At 36.1% G+C, this 17125-nt stretch overlaps 1 non-coding gene across 1 annotated transcript; it reads right to left on the reverse strand.

Annotated features, from left to right (window-relative positions):
• Nucleotides 1-1346: 1346 nt before the first annotated feature.
• On the reverse strand, nucleotides 1347-1453 carry LOC127116558 (small nucleolar RNA R71). The gene has a single exon (XR_007801383.1). It is a non-coding gene; the product is annotated as a small nucleolar RNA R71 (small nucleolar RNA).
• Nucleotides 1454-17125: the final 15672 nt, after the last annotated feature.

Raw genomic sequence — 17125 nt, forward strand, 5'->3', positions numbered from 1 at the left:
AATTTAATTAGATGGGATTTAATAATAATCGGTGTAAAACTTCTTTCCTCAAACAATCTTTTTGGCTGTGGTTTTTAATTTAAATTTAATTAACTTTGTCACAAGAGTGAGAAGTTATTTAATACGATTTTTCCACGAGAGTGGGAAATTAACTAAGGTGAGAATCGACAATCACGAGAGCGTGAGGGTCGAACTGGATAGTAAAAACTAGGCATTGGTTTTAAAAACAGTGAGAGCACTTTAAAAGCAATTAGAACTTATTTATTTTCAAAAAGTATTTTTAACTTCAAATGGGACAGCGAGAGCGTACATTCTGACTTAAAGGTACAATCCAAATCAACATTCACGAGAGTGTGAGATAAAGCCTTTTAAATAAGTATTTTCTACTGAAAGATATTTGGTACTTAAATTATACACCGGTGACTTATCGAATCCCTGAAGATTAATGCGTTGCATACTGATATCCTTCTATTAATATTTTCTTAAAACTTAACTTCCCTTAGATTTAATTTTCTTCAACCAAACTTCTAAAAATCATTCCCTTAGCTAAACATAGTAACGTCGATAGCATTAGTTTGACCATCGGTCCTTATGGGTTCGATATCTTTTAAAACTAAAATAATTGGACTGTGCACTTGCAGTCAAGTACCCGATATACTATATTTTATATACAGTCACGAGACGTATCAAGTTTTTGGCGCCGTTTCCCGGGAACCTGATTTAGTCAAATAGTGCGATTCTTTTGTTGCACAGTATAGACTAAGGTAAAAACTAATCTCCTTTCCCTTATTTCCCCCGATTGTATGCCAAGTACTCGCTCACAAGGCGACAACTTAGCACCACCAATCGTTGAATTAGAGCATTTCTTATATTTAAGACGCCGAATACTAGAGTACCAACGAAGGTACAATATTCCCGACATCTTCTTTCCTACTGTTGAACCAATTGAAAAACCAACCATGGTTGCAGTAGATCCACAAAATCGTCCTCTTAAGTTCTACGCTACCTCGTCCCAATAAGAACCTCACAGCAGCATTATTGCCCCTGCTATCAATCGAAACGATTTCGAGCTGAAACCCTCATTATTATCAGCCGTCCAACAACATAAATTTGTTGGAAATCCTACGGACGACCCTAATGAACATTCGACCAAGTTTATGCAATACGCAGACACTGTGAAGGCGAATGGTGTATCTCAAGATGCGATAAGACTACGCCTCTTTCCTTTATCTCTAAGAGACAGAGCTTGGGTTTGGTTGCAATCCTTCCCATCCAACTCAGTTACAACATGGGAAGAACTGAAGAACATTTTCTTATCCCGATATTTTCCGCCAAGCAAAACTGCTATGCTGAGAGCTCAAATCAATGGATTTCGACAAAAGGATGTATAATCTCTCTACGACGTGTGGGAGAGATACAAAGACATGATGAGGATATGTCCACATCTTGGTCTCGCATATTGGGTGATCATTCACACATTTTACAATGGGCTTTTGTATAACACAAGACTGACAGTAAACGCTGCCGCGGGCAGTGCACTTATGGACAAGCCATACAACGAAGCCTATCAACTGATTGAAAACATGGCCCAAAACCATTGCCAATGGGGAGGTGAAAGAACTCCAGTAGAAAAGTCCCAAACAAAAAGTGGAATGTACAAAATCAGTAGCCTTGACCACGTCCATGCAAAGGTAGATACCCTTGTTCAAAAGTTAGACAACTTGACCATACCACCCGCAGCCACCGTGGCTACCGTGACTCCAAATTGTGAGTTATGTGGAACTCCTGGACACACTACACCAGAATGTCTGATATTAGCAGGAGTCCCAACCGATCAAGTGAATTACGCACAAGGAAATCGTTATTCGAATACCTACAACCCAGGTTGGAAAAATCATCCTAACTTTTCGTATAAGAATAACAACGCCCTGTATGCACCTGGCCAAGCATCCGCTGTTCGGCCTGGATATCAAAAGCCAGCTAATAATGCTCCTAACATGCCTAGGAAGTCCAACCTTGAACTAATAATGGAAAGCTTCATAGCTACCCAAGCTCAGACAAACAATAACTTTTTGATCCAAAACATACATACTAGCGAGCAACTTAAATAATTAGCGAGCAAAGTAGACGCCTTAGCCACCCACAACAAAATGCTTGAAACACAAATTTCACAAGTGGCTCAATAAAACAAGCATCTACTGCCTCTTCCGCTGGCACATTTCCTGGACAGCTGCAACCTAATCCAAAAGGACATGTAAATGCCGTTATACTGAGGAGTGGAAAAGAACTAGACGGACCCGTAGATCCAAGACTCCAAAATCCTGCCATGTACCAAAAACCAGACAAAACCACAACTGAGGAGGTAAGTGAACCAAAGGATAAGGAAGATAATACCCGATAGGCCTAAGAGAAAGAAAAATCTTATGTGCCTCCGCCGCCTTATAAACCACCCATTCCGTATCCTCAAAGACTCGTAAATTCTAAAACTGCAGGGCAATTTAGGAAATTTGTTGAACTTCTGAAGCAACTAAACATTACAATTCCCTTTACAGAAGCCATCACACAAATGCCCTCATATGCTAAATTTCTTAAAGAGATCCTATCCAATAAGAAAAAGATCGAGGATAATGAAACAGTTACACTTACTGCTGAGTGTAGCGCAATAATCCAAAATAACATGCCTCCCAAACTAAAAGACCCAGATAGTTTCTCCATACCCTGTGTCATTGGAAACTTCATCTTAGGCAAAGCTCTATGCGACCTAGGAGCCAACATTAGTGTAATGCCCTTAACTATCTGTAAAAGGCTCAACATGGGAGAACTAAGACCAACCAAGATGTTTGTTCAACTAGCTGACCGCTCAATCAAATATCCCGTTGGTATACTAGAGAATGTCCGAGTACGTGTAGGACAATTCTACATTCCTACAGACTTCATAATCATGGACATCAAAGAAGATGCTAGTACACCTATTATATTAGGAAGGCCATTCTTAGCCACCGCTGGAGCTGTAATAGACGTGAAAAGAGGTAAGCTAACATTCGAAGTTGGAGAAGAAAAGGTTGAATTCATCTTGACACCATTCTTACAAGTGCCAACTATAGACGATACCTGTTATCTACTTGATGTCATAGATGAGTGCGTAAGAGAGATAGAGATGCAAGAAACCACATATTCTGATATAATGAAAATCCAAATCCCTCCAATCTTTGAAGATGATAATTGGCGTGAACCATACCAAAATGATAGTCTAAGCGAATGCTTAGCACTTACACCTAACCACATGCCATGCCCGAAGAAACCAGACTTGGAACTAAAAACACTACCAAAGAACCTAAGATACGAATTCCTAGACACTGAACTCAAAAGACCAGTCATAGTCAACACTGACTTGGGACAGATGGAAACTGAAAAGTTACAAGATGTCTTAAGAAAATATCGAACTGCGTTAGGCTACAGCATTGCCGACCTAAAAGGAATAAGTCCTTCTATCTGTATGCATCACATTATGCTAGAAGAAGATTGTAAAACCTCTAGAGAACCACATAGAAGGATCAACCCAATCTTAAGTATTGTAGTCAAGGATGAAGTAAAGAAGTTACTAGATGCTGGAATCATATACCTGATCTCCGATAGTCAATGGGTTAGCCCCGTTCATGTAGTACTCAAGAAAGGGGGTGTTACAGTTGTTAAGAATGAGAAGGGCGAATCTATAGCACAAAGAGTTGTGACCGGAAGTAGAATGTGCATCGATTATAGGAAACTAAGCAAAGCCACTTGGAAGGATCATTTTCCTATGCCTCTCATTGATCAAATGCTTGAACGATGGGCTAAGCATTCCCACTTCTGCTATCTAGACGGTTATTCAGGATTTTTCAAATTCCAATCCATCATGACGACCAAGAAAAGACAACCTTCACATGCCTTTATGGTACATTCTCTTACTGACGAATGCCATTTGGACTATGCAACGCTCCCGCAACATTCCCAAGATGCATGATGTCAATCTTCGCTGACTTTATAGACAACATTATGGAAGTCTTTATGGACGACTTTTCTGTTTGTGGGCAGAGCTTTGAAGGATGTCTATCAAACCTTGAAATGGTACTTGAAAGATGCGTAAAGGTGAATCTCGTCTTGAACTGGGAGAAATGCCATTTCATGGTCCAACAAGGAATCGTGTTAGGACACGTAGTATCTGATAAAGGAATTGAAGTAGATAAAGCTAAGATCAAAATCATAGAGAATCTTCAACCTCCCAAAACCGTACGAGAAATACGAAGCTTTTTAGGACACGCCGGTTTCTACCGACACTTTATCAAAGATTTCTCAAAAATTACCAAACCACTTACGGGTTTATTAATGAAAGACGCTAACTTTATCTTTGATGAGAAATGTTTAACAACATTTGAGCAATTAAAAACATCTTTAATCATCGCACCTATCATGCAACCACCTGACTGGAGATTACCTTTCGAAATCATGTGTGATGCGAGTGATTATGCCGTAGGCGCAGTACTAGTACAAAGAAACGATAAAAAACTTCATGTTATCTACTATGCAAGTAGAACATTAGATCCAGCCCAAATGAACTACGCCACCACTGAAAAGGAACTTCTAGCCGTTGTGTTCGCCTTAGATAAATTCCGTTCCTACTTAGTAGGAGGGAAAATCATTATCTATATTGACCATGCCGCTATTAGATATCTGCTAAGTAAGAAGGATGTCAAACCAAGACTCTTAAGATGGATCCTACTCTTACAAGAATTTGACTTAGAGATAAAAGATAAGAAGGGTACTGAAAACGTAGTAGCAGACCACTTATCACGAATCAAAGGGAATAAACCTGAACAAATTCCAATCAATGATGATTTCCCTTACGAACAACTTATAGCCCAAGTGGAAAGTGATATTTCTGAACTAACAATAAATGATACCGAAATAGAAGAATCCGTGGAAGAAATTCATGCGAATGCAACTCTGCCATGGTATGCCGATTTTGTCAACTACCTAGCTGTTGGAGTACTTCCACCGGGCCAATCTTACCAACAAAAGAAGAAATTCTTTCATGATCTAAAACAATACTACTGGGATGAACCTATGCTTTTCAAAAGAGGTACCGACGATATTTTCCGTCGATGTGTTCCTGAGGATGAAATAGACGACATAACCTCTCATTGCCATTCTGCCCCCTATGGTAGGCACACAAGCACATCAAAAACTTATGCTAAGATCTAACAATCGGGCCTCTTTTGGCCTACTCTATGGAAAGATATCCATAATGCGGTTATCAATTGCGACCGGTGCCAACGCACTGGTAACGTTTCAAGACGCGGTGAAATGACACAAACAGGAATCTTAGAAGTGGAAGTCTTTGATGTGTGGGGGATTGACTTCATGGGACCATTTCACATCTTCTTTTGGTAATAAGTACATACTCGTAGTTGTCGATTACGTTTCAAAATGGATCGAGGCCGTAGCTTCTCCGAAAAATGACCCACGAGTAGTAATTAAGTTGTTCAAGAACATAATCTTTCCTAGATTTGATGTGCCAAAACTAGTCGTTAGTGACAGTGGCTCCTATTTCATATCGAATATCTTTGGAAAACTTCTTCTGAAGTATGGAGTCCGACACCGTGTAGCAACACCTTATCACCCACAAACCAGTGGGCAAGTCGAGGTTTCGAATAGAGAAATCAAACTAATTCTAGAAAAGACTGTCAGAATATCTAGAAAAGACTGGTCATCTAAACTAAACAAAGCTCTGTGGGCCTATAGGACAGCTTACAAAACCCCAATAGGGACCACACCCTTTAATTTAGTCTACGGTAAATCATGTCATCTCCCTGTGGAATTAGAACACAAAGATTACTGGGCAATTAAGACCCTAAATATAAATTATACTTCCGCATGCGAGAAGCGAATTTTGGACATTCACGAATTGGAAGAACTTCGACTAGACGCCTATGAGAATGCCAGGATATACAAAGAACGAACCAAAAAATGGCACGATAAACGTATATCTAGGAAAGAGTTTAATGTCGGTGACATAGTACTACTATTTAATTCGAGACTTGAGCTTTTTACGGGAAAACTTAAATCTAGGTGGTCAGGCCCTTTCGAAATCACAAAAGTCTTTAAAAGCGGTGCGATAGAAATCAAAGGTCAAAATAGTGAACCATTTATGGTAAACGGACAGATTAAAACATTATCATAATATAGACAACAAAGACTATTCAGATAGTCTAAAACTTATAGAGCTGCTTGCTCAACCCCAAAACTAGTACATCGCAACGTTACTGTCGAACTTACGACATTAAACAACGTGCTTAGTGGGAGACAACCCGCCTTTTCTTTAATTTGTTATCTTTATTTTTAAGTATTTCCCTTCTTTGACTTTCATCTGTATTTTTGCTCCCTTTCACGGATTCTATGCAGTAATATACTTGTTGCTTCTAGTTACTAACTTAGAAACATTGGATACTGATTAACAGGCGAATTTATAACTAGTTAGTCACTAACTTTCATCATGCAACCAGTAGATACAGTTTTCAGAGGCAGAGTTCAAAGAAGGTGCTATGATTATTTAGCTCAGAAGAATATGACTTTATCCATATATTATGATGGACCTACCATGAATAGGTTAGGTATCCGAGATAGCATCTTGTTTATGTTTAACCAGCTAGGATGGGAGAATGCTGCTATTAAGAGAAGGTTTGTCACATACCATGAACTCACCCTAGAATTCCTTAGCTCCCTAGTTTACAACCCCGAGCATGGTTACGGACTCAAGAAAGGGTTGATTTCCTTTAGGCTGTTTAGTATGGACTTCACTTATAACCGTAGAGACCTTGCTGACCTCCTAGGATTTCCCTGTTTTCCATTTCCCAACCTTCTCTCCTGACACGACTCGTGCTGGCCAACACGGGTGGCCGTGTCAGGGTTACTGTCGGTCCATTTTTCTTCTTATGTCGGGTCCGGAATGCCTGTTTTGCCTGTTTATCCCTCCGATGCACTTGTTTATACCTGAAACCAAAAACACTACCACAAAAGGACATAAAATGGAGTATGATGATGCATATAATATGTGCTCCATAAATAGAGACAACAATATCAAACATATAAATAACGCAACAAAATAATAAAATAAGTGACTAATATGTTACTGATTCCTTAAAAAGGTGCCGAATGAGTGTCATAAAATAAGGAGAATTGGCGACTGATCAGTGGCCCACGGTGGTCTTGGCCTGAGGTATGCGTGAGTTGATAAAATCTAACCTGCGTGCGTTTTAGTTTGAATTCAATTTCCATTGTAAATTCCACATGCCATAATCCACTTGTTGGCTTCATTTCATCACGTTTTGATTGCATTTAGATTTATGGCTTGTGTTTTGATGTGCCTAGCATGAATGGGCTTCAACCAATTCCCAACCATCACCTTGAATTACTCACTACACCCTCCAGCAACTGAGGCATTGTTGCATTGGGCCTGCAACACAAGGCCCATGCACCCCTTATTCTTGGAAGCCTTGTTTCAGGGCCTACAACCCCTGCTTTAGCCCATTTTATTAATTGTTATTTATCGATTTTGTTAATTGTTTCTTGGATTTTTTTATTTTTTGTTAATTAGTTTAGTTAGGAATTAATAATTAGGATTAACTTGGTTTAACATTTTTAGGATTTAATTAGAAATTAGAATTTTAATTAGAATTAATTGTTTTAAGTAGGGATACTTGGAATGATTAATTTTTATTAGATTTTAATTCTAGATTTAATTCCTTAATTGATTTCCGATGTAATTTGACCATTTTAACCCTAGGGTTTAATCATAGATTTTCATGTTCCCTTAGATTAGGGTTTGATTAAGATTAATGGATCATTTTAATCAATTGTTCTTTCTTGTGGTATTTGGTATTTGATGATTAATTTTATCCTAATGTTGCATGACCCCTTAGCTTAGGGTTTGTACATATTATTTGATTAGCCTTTAGATTAGTTTGTACATAACTAACCACCAATCCAATCCCTTTAATTAAGTTGATCAAAAGAAATTTTGATTAACTAAATCCTTTGATTGCGTATAATGTCTCAGTCTATTCAAGTGATAAAAAGTCCCTTGATCACTTGATAAGACTAGTTCCTGTAATGTTGTGGATCTCAAGTCCTCAAGTTTAGACTTTCATGCAAGGCATCCCAGACAAATCAAGCACTGGATTATGCAAGGCACATCAAAGGAGTTTCTTCAAGAACTTTTCAATCAAGATTTAAATTGTGACACGAGCCTTAAGAAATAGAGAATGAATGAGAGTGGAGATTCTATTAACTCATTCTGAATATCTTTGGGTACGGGACGAATGACTTAGTTGCTCATCGTGTTCACCTCTATTCATAGATGTCATGCCCTAGTTTTTTATCCTAAGATCCCACATATCATTTGCATACATAAAGATAAACAATATCACATCTTTGTCCTCTCCCTCTTATCTTTGGGGGTTTACGTTTTGCAGGGATCATCAAGCACCTCTTTGTTGGTGTTTTACCTTTGTGTTTATTTTTTAATTGCTTAACTAACCACTAATCAAAATAGCAAAAATATGTCGTGTTTCCTTTAAGTTTATTGTGCAAGGCAAGGGCTTTTCATCAAGAGCATCAACCATGTCTCAACATTTTTGAATGCTTGTTTTTGAATATGACTCTTCTCAATATCCTCTACAACTTCTCTTTACATGACAAGAGCCAATTATGCTTGGAGTATCATCAAAAGTTTGGAGACATTATTGGTCATTTGTGGACTTAGTGAAATTTAACCTATTTTCAAGTGACTATTTTTCAACTTTCAAGGATTGTAACTTCTTCAATTTTCAACATTTGAGTCTGATTATTTTTGTGCAATATCATTTATGATGCCCTCTTCAAGTTTGCTTCAAGGATCAAATTTAAATTATGATGGGAAGGCCATGGAATTCTTTGAGACATTACAGGTCATTTTCAGCCATTTGGGACTTGAAAATTTCTAAGTTACATTACCAGATTTTCGTGCCTACTTCAACATGCCATAACTTTTTCTCAAGCATCCAAATGCAACCTTTCTTGGCACATTGTGATCTTTGATATGATGTCAACAAATTGCTAGAAGAATGGTATAAAAAAGCCTCTTGAGGAAGATTCTTCATTAAGTTGAACATGGTAACTTGGATTTGAAAAAATCACCATGATCCGAATTTGAACTTCACTAATCCTCAATTACAAGCCAAATTACCACACGTTTTGGACCTAAACATGTTTAATCAAGTTCCAAAAGTTAATTGACTCATTAAACACATGATTTGGCTGATTTTTGATGAATTGGAAGTCACATTTTTCTCACATCATGAGCCAATTCGTTTTGCATGAATTAAGCAGCATTCCACACATATTTGGATCTCAATTCATTCCCTATAAATAGAGCAACGTATTGCATTCATTTCCAAGAAACGCATGCTTCATTCTGAATTTTTCTAGAAAATTGAGCTATCTTGTTTTGAATTGCAGCTTGTTTCAACCCAATTTAATGTTTCTATTAGCACCTTCGATCTTCTCTAAAGCTTTTGCAATAATTCCCAAGCTCTAAGACCTCCTGAAGTGCTTTGACCAGATCGAGCTTCATCAACTTCTTATCACCATTTGGACAAGGTAGTTTTGAGCATCATTTGAACTCAAACAAGTTACCATAATATAGTCAGTCACTCTCTGATGCATTCCTCTAACTTATCTGGTGTTGATTGATCGTGTTCATCGTTTAATTTTATTTTTCGTGGCTTGCTTATTTTTGAATCTTCTTTGAAATTCCCTATCTCAGTTTAATAAATGAATTTGGAGCATGAGGTTGAATTCGTGATGAGAAGACAATCACATAGGTGGTAGTCTCATGCTTTGAATTTGCAAAACGATGAAACTCCGGTGAGAGATCATTGGGGAAGATGACCAGAGTTATCTCAAGTCATCCGAGTTTTCTTACACGTTGACAATTTTGAAATGTTCTTATTGGTCCATTTTGAATGCAATCCCGTGTTTTATTTTAGCTAATTTCCACCGTGTGCCCTAGCCTGATTGTTGTTGGATTTGCCACGTCAATTAATGATGTAACACTCCGTGTTTTTTCTGATTTTATTTCTTTTTCTTTTTTCATTTTAAATTGCATTTTCTTTTAAAATTCATCTTTTATCCAAAAAATAGCAAAATAATTTCTAAAATTCTCTTTTATTTTTCTTCATCTGATTTTGATTTTTTCATATTTTATTTTCTTAATTTTCTCTTTTTTCCTTTGTTTTGATTGGTCTAAAAATACTTTTATACATTTTAAAATTCTGAAAATTTTATTTTATGCTTCTTATTTTATTTCCAACCTTCCATAATTTTTTTGGCAATTTATTTGGTGTTTTGAAGGGTGTCGTACCCCAATTTTGTCTGGGTATTTTAAAACTTTCATAAATTTGATTTTATTTTCAGTTTGCATCAGCAGTATATCATGACACGCATTTCATCATAAATAATACCTAAAATGTTAGCCAGAATAAATTATTCAATATACAGACAAATTGGTTAAATAATTTCTCAAATACAGGTAAAATCAATGGTTAAAAAGTTTCGAAATCAAGCTTGCAAACATCAATATTATTAATCTACGGTTCACGTAGTTTAATCTGGTGTGCTCGTTTTATTTTTTTGACGACTTTCTCAGTCGCATTTTGATTTGTCTGAGCCTTTTAACCGGTCAAAATTTATTTCACAACTAAATCAAACACTGTATTTTTTCGAGGTTTATTTCGTGGTAATCATTTTAGTGCATCCAATTTAATTTTTCAAGAAAATTTTCACCCGACTTTTACTCTTTTTTTAGTCGTTTTATTTTTATACTTTTGTCAAAACAATCGGGATAATTAATTAGAATTTTTCATGTTCTTATTTTATTTTTATCATATTCATTTTAGAAGTTGTGAATTTTATTTGATTTAATTGATTTAAATAATTTTAAATCAATTAAATCATCGTAGGCATTTTAAATTTAAGTGTGCTTCTTTGATTTAATATAGATCGTTGATTCGAATTTAATCAAAGATTCACATGCGTTATCCTCATTTTTTCTTATTGACCAATCATAAATTAACATTTTATTTAATTGTGTTTAATAAATAAAATCATAAAATATAATAAAAATATTTATCTTTTTTCCACATGTCCCTCTCCGGCCGGCAATGAAAGGATAATCTGTTAGCATTCCTCCTATGGTAAAAAGCCACGTGGCCCACTAAAAGGGACCACTCTCAATGGACAAAAATGAGTCTCTCTCATAGGTTGGCCGAATAATACACCAATAGGAAGGGGATTATCTTCCCACTCATACGAGGAAAATGGTCATAAAGGAAGAACGCTGAATAAAAAAGAAAAGGACGAAAAATTCCTCTCTCTGTGGATTTTTTTTTGAAAAAATTCTTAGCCTCTTCTTCTTCCCTCACCTTACTCCGCTCACACTTCCATTTGCCGCACCTCACTCCCTTTCTTCTTAACCACCTGAAATCCACCTCCACTTCGTCTTCCTTCAACCATCCCTTCGACGAACACCCTCCATCGCGGTTCACACTCCCTCCATGAACAACACCACAACAACTCACTGATTTAATTCAAAACGTGTATCTTGTTTCGTTCACGCTTGCGGAACTGACTGCTTCAACTCAATAACGATTTCACCCTGGGATCTGCAACAACACCGTCACAATAATATTCTCATTTCAACAACACAATGACAAAGCCACAAATCAAACTTCACTCAGCTTCATTGCTTTCTTTTCAGTTTAGCTCTGGCGTGTTTGATATTTCAAACAACAATAGTTCGATGATTCGGACGCCGCAGGGAACCATGTCGATGAAGTGCAGCTAGCATGGATCTACAGTTTGGCATGAAAGGGATCCATAATGATTGACAATGCGGTTCTTAAGGAACAAGTGCATCAATTGATTCGTTGCCGACATCTTGAGAAATGTCATATTTGGTTGTTGTTTGAACATTTAATCTTGGTTACAAATTCATTTCCATTTTACAGGATTGAGTCTCTTCACCGAATTCGGTCTCACAAGTTTATGGGCAGATTTATGTTCGTTTCGGCTCATGTTTATGGCAATGTGTTTCGATATCACACAAACCGTTAAAATTTATGTTGTTATGCCGTTAGAATTTCTATACATTAATTCGACATTTTCACCGTGTTTCGGTCCTTACATACGACACTTCGATTCCATTGTCGCTATGAACAAAACGGTTTGGAGCATATTGTGATTTATTCATTTCAATATTTTTGTTAATTAAACTAATTTGTTAATTAAAATTTATTTAATTTATTTAATTTTGATAATTAATTTTAATTATATTGAGTGTTTGATTTAATCAAAAAATCTTGATAATTGATTTTGATTGTATTAATCAAGTGGTTTAATTAAATTTTAATCAATAAATTTTTGTTAATTGCATATGGATCGATTTATAGCAAATTCCTAATCATTTTCAAATGAAACTCTTTCAATCTCATTCATAAACAAAAATCTTGGTTCAAAGTCAAGTGTTATTTTTAAACCCGACTAATTCTATAAATGTGAATTCAAATCACTTTTCAAATCAACATAACTTCGAAGAACCTTATTTTATAACTTAAAACTTTGGATGAAAAAGAGAATGGGAGGCGTTCGCTTCACTATCTCTCGAATATTTGAATGATTGGCGCTCGCCATATTGCTCAGACTTTCGTCTTCCGATTAAAACACTCTAAGTAAAATTGAATAAAGAAATGGGTGACACTCGCCTCATTATTCCTTGAATAAGAAAGTGGGAGGTGCTCGCCTCACTACCGCGCATATTCGATCTCCGCAAATAACTTTCAACAATAATTCGAATGAAAAAGGAGTAGGAGGCGTTCGCCTTATTATTCCTCGAATAATTGAATGATTGGTGCACACCATATTGCTCAATTTTTTTCGTTCTTCTAAAAAATACCAAGTACGCAAAACTTAATTTCTCTCCCCCGTGCGATCAACAACTTAACTCTTTTCAGAAAGAATATTGCTTAATCCTTTCTAATGCATAGACAAACTAGTGCTTAAGTTTCCATCGCGAGCATGCAAGCCAATGTTTAACCGTTAGAATGCGATCTAAGCACTTGTTCATTAAAACACATTCAACCAATCAAACCTCTTTTCTCGCCCCCGTACGACCAACAACCTAACTCTTTTTAAAAAGATCATTGTTTAATCCTTTCTAACGCACACAACAAACTAGTGCTTAAGCATCCACCGAGAGTAGACAAACCAACGTTTAGCCTTTAGAACGCGATCTAAACATTTGTTCATTAAAACACACCAACAACCCGTAGTTCCCCGAACTACGAATACTCTGACTTGCTTATTGCACTATAAGGATACGTAGACACGAGATTGCGAGATCTTGGCGAGCACCCTAATAAAAAACCTCCCCTTTTCCCCTTTTGAGGTTCTCATTTTATTTCTCTTCTCAATCTTATATTCATTCGAAGAAAACAAATAACATTAACTAACATTCAAATTGCAAGTTTAACTAAAAGGTTCCCGTTGAGTACAACGAATGTGAGGGGTGCTAATACCCCCCCCCCTCCCCCCTCCTCCCTTGCGTAATCGACTCCCAAACCCGAATATGGTTGCGAAGACCATCATTCTATTTTTAAGGGGTTTTATTGATACTTTCCTATTCTTTCATCGGAATAAATAAAGTTCGGTGGCGACTCTATTCGAATCATTTTTTCCGCGACCATCGTGAGGGATCGTATTTTTTGAGATGCAACAAAGGGATTTATGAAATTTATCTTTTATTTCCCTTTTAAAATCCATTTAAAAAATATTTTTAATGCATTTTATTTTATTTTCTTGCCTTTTATGCTTGTTTGACCTTTGTTGACTTCTGCTGGCCTTGGATCATGGTTGTTTTGATCATAGGTCTCATCAAACTCAATAGATCTTGGATGTTGATGGGGTGAAAACCCTAATCCACCAAAATTGATGATTGATTTTAATGATGACTTGATCAAGCCTTTGATCCAATTTGGGTTTGGTTTCTCCTCTTCTTCATTATCTCTTTCTTTTCCTCTTGATCAATTGGATGGTTTGAGTCCATCTTATTCATTATGTATGGATTGGTGCTTAATTAACTTTCATCATTTCAAATCTACCTCCTAATTAATCATGTATCATTTAAGGTACTTTGGATTAATGTATAAGTTTTTCCTAAGTATCATGAAGTATGGATTGATGTAATGGATCACTCTACTAGCTTTTGTGCTTGGTACACCCTCTTTTCCTTTTTTGTGTCATAACTTTAGGAGAATGATTTACATATCATTTCTCTAGCATGTATTAGCAAAAATATTACTATTGACCGGCCTCAGAGAGCTGTGACTTTTACATAAGTCCAATTACGATTGCTTAACATAGCGCTAAATTTGTCCCAAAAGTAAGTCATTTTCATAAGTGAGATTGTAAGTCTCCTACTCCCCATGGTATTGTGTGAGAAATATTGCTTTCTTCTCACCTAAGAGAGCTAGTTTCATACTTGTTAATTTTATCCAAGTTGGAGCCCTTCTCATAGGTGATGTAGAGATAGCAAGCTTATAAAATGAGTCAAGCAGGATAGTCCTTTCATCTCCTCTCCTCTCCTTCTTTAATTTTAAAAATCTTCTCTTCTTTTTCAAAACCTTATTGTTTTCAAACTTGAACCACTTTCTAAATAAACCTTGACTTTTGTCAAGTGATTTCCAAAACCTTTTTTTAATAAATGCTAATACATATTAATCATATTCAAACCAATTTCAAAAGACTTAAAAAAATACATAACTTATTCAAACTATTTTGTGCCCTTTGTGCACATTTTCTTTTAAAACTTTTTTTTCTCAAAGTTTAGACATGAGCCATTTCCATATATGAGATATAATTCTCCTATCCCCATAGTATTGATGATAATCGTTTTCCATCTAATAGAGCTAGTGGCATACTTGTTGATATTTATCCAAGTTAGAGCCCTTCTCATGATGATGCAAAGTTCTCATACTTGTGGGTCATTAGTTAAGTGTTCTCCTTAAAATAACAAAATGTCTTTTCATAAAAAATGAATCAAAATGAAAATCATAGATATTTTTACCATGAACTACTAGGTTTTGATCCTCCATTGCACTTTGTTGGTACGTTGGCATGAGACTCAGAAAGTCTTGGAAAACACAAAAATTAAGAAAAACATTCACCTTCTCATATCCCCAATATTTTACAAACAACATAATTTTTAAGACAAAATGTACAGGTTTTCAAAGAGGTTCATATAGAGTACTATAGATGTTTAGGGTGCTAATACCTTCCCTCTACATAACCAACCCCCAAACACTTATCTATTTTTATTAGTTTTATTTTAAAACTTCTTTGGGTTTTGTTTGTTCTAATAACATCCCTCTACATACCTTCCCTCTTACACAATATGTTCCCCATCGAAAAAGTTTTTCACTTCTTACTAGTGCTTGCTAAAGCTTGTTAGTAGAGACGAAACAAAAAAAATTAATCATATATTGCATACTTTAGCATATTGCATACGTCATGCATGCCTAACATTTCTTTCACAACTACTCATTTTCCCACAAATATTTCAACTCATCCCCAACAACTGCCCCTATATAAAGGCTAGTTCATAATTCCATATCCCTAGTGAAATTCACTGAAACCCATTTTCACATTACATTTCATTTGTTCCTGATGGGAAAGAATTTCGATATTTTTGTATTTAATCCTCTCCTACCTCGAATGTTCGGAAGTCGTTGCTATTCATACATTCAAGTCCGAGAAGATTAAATAGGGGCAGCTTCCATACCCCAAAATTTACCATACCTTTCACAATGCTCGTCTAAGTCCATAACCCTAATTCATATGCATATCTTCATATTCAACCATTTCACTTACATTGGCGTTGTTCAAGACAAGAAGACAAGTATCTTGGATTCAAGGTATAGTTGTGTGTACCTAGTGAAAGTTAGGGTTTCCTAGCAACTTGAGGTTGCTCAACTAAGCCAAACCCTAGTGTGTTTGAATCTTTGATTCTTTGTGTGTGCACCTTATTTTAAGGATCCATTTATATCTTCTAGGCCAAGCTAAACCCTAATGGTGGCTATCATTCATTGTATGTGCATCTAACCCTAATTTCATCTGACTCGTTATCATCAATTATGCATGTTTCATTTTCTTGGTCAAGCTCCATTCAAGGCCCATTTATTCTTGGTCTATTATGAGGTTTCATTGGTTAGATTGAGTTTCATTTCAAGGCTTTACATGTTCATCTTTAATTTTTTTCTTTCATATGTCCAAGCCCATTCTTATGGCATCACAAAGTCCATTTGTTCCATTCATGATCATTTCATCTGGTCATTTCTTTGCTCATGGTTTATTCACGGGGTGTCGATTGGTTCATACAAGTCTCATTGCCCATTGGTCCATGTTAAGGTCCTTGGTTCATAGGCCATATATGTCATAAGGGATTGTTCATTCAAGTCCACTTCCATTTCCATTCATTTCATTTTCAATGCCATGGTGGATTATACATTAGTATTTGATTCATCAAAGTCTTGTAATTCATTAGGTCATTCACACCATACATTCAAGTTGCTAGGGTTTTAGGTTTGAGTACATGTATCATTGGATTTCCATTAGTCCATTTTCAATACAATTCATGGGATTTCTCATTTAATTCACTTCAAATAATCAATTCCATTTCAAACCCAGTATCAATTACATAATACAATCACATTCAAAAGTCCATACATGCACAAAAAATTACAAAAGTGACCATTTTTACAACAATTGATTTTTGGTCAACAATTGACTTTTTGGTCAACGAGTTGACCAAACTCAATTGACCCCCTTTAGCATCCTAAAACCTAACCTAATCTCATTTGCCATTTTTCATCATCAAAACCCATGATTGCTTATTTTCATCATGCTTACTTCAAGTGCAAGTTACCCTTGGCCAAACCATGTTCATCATGCCACCCTACAAAACAACTATGTCAAGCCATCCATATTCAAACAAAATGTA

Source organism: Lathyrus oleraceus, chromosome 1, assembly GCF_024323335.1.
Source record: "Lathyrus oleraceus cultivar Zhongwan6 chromosome 1, CAAS_Psat_ZW6_1.0, whole genome shotgun sequence".
Classification (NCBI taxonomy): domain Eukaryota; kingdom Viridiplantae; phylum Streptophyta; class Magnoliopsida; order Fabales; family Fabaceae; genus Lathyrus; species Lathyrus oleraceus.